The 725-nt window shown below is 38.5% G+C and overlaps 1 protein-coding gene across 1 annotated transcript in view; it reads left to right on the top strand.

Moving 5' to 3' along the window:
* Positions 1 to 725, top strand: part of UROS (uroporphyrinogen III synthase) — a 9716-nt gene that overhangs the window by 4842 nt on the left and 4149 nt on the right. The gene's annotated exons all lie outside the window — the stretch shown is intronic.

Below are 725 nucleotides of genomic sequence, written 5' to 3'. Positions count from 1 at the left end.
AAAGTCTGTGTAATAGCAGAAATTTATAGGTTAAAAAAAAATTATTGGAGCTGGCAAGTATTGTTTCTTGTGGGCAGAGTGCTCTGTAATTCATTGGCAAATAAAATATTTAAACTGTATGGAATATTTTGTGGTAAAAATGATGGTTGTCAACACAAGATTAAATAATAAATTTTGAAAATAAAAAATGAAATTTTCAACACAAAAATGCCGTAAGTGAAAAATAACCCACATCTACTCTTCAACAGATATTTTAAAAGAAAGACAGGTTTTTAGAGCTGGGAAATCTACTTTTGGTAATGAATTATTGTTTGCCAGTTTGCAGGAGGTTTTTTTTTTGAGAAGGAAGACAAGAAAAATACCTGCCTCTTCTGTTGTATGAATATGAAAAAAGAACTATGATCAGGTGTGAAAAAAAAAAAACAAAAAACAGTGTGGGTAGTACTAGGAGTGGAAAAATTCCTCGACAGTGAGCCTGTGACTGGCAGGGTTACTGCATCGTAACCTTTTCTTGGTTATTTCCTGAGTCCAGTTGAGGATCATCGTGGCTTTTCCTCTTCCCTTGGGGGCTGCTTGGTTCCCGGACCCTGTTACTTCTGAGGATGTTTGATCCCGTGGCTATTTCCCTGCTTTCCCTGCACACTGCAGCAGAGTTGGGAGCTGGCTGTCCAGAGGGAGCAGGACAGAGAGCAGTGCTTGTGGTGAGAGCAGAGAAGTTCAATCCA

This window comes from Pterocles gutturalis, unplaced genomic scaffold (assembly GCF_000699245.1).
Source record: "Pterocles gutturalis isolate BGI_N339 unplaced genomic scaffold, ASM69924v1 scaffold12202, whole genome shotgun sequence".
NCBI lineage: Eukaryota > Metazoa > Chordata > Aves > Pterocliformes > Pteroclidae > Pterocles > Pterocles gutturalis.
Note: the sequence above shows the minus strand (reverse complement) of the source record. Positions and strands in the feature narration are given on the sequence as shown.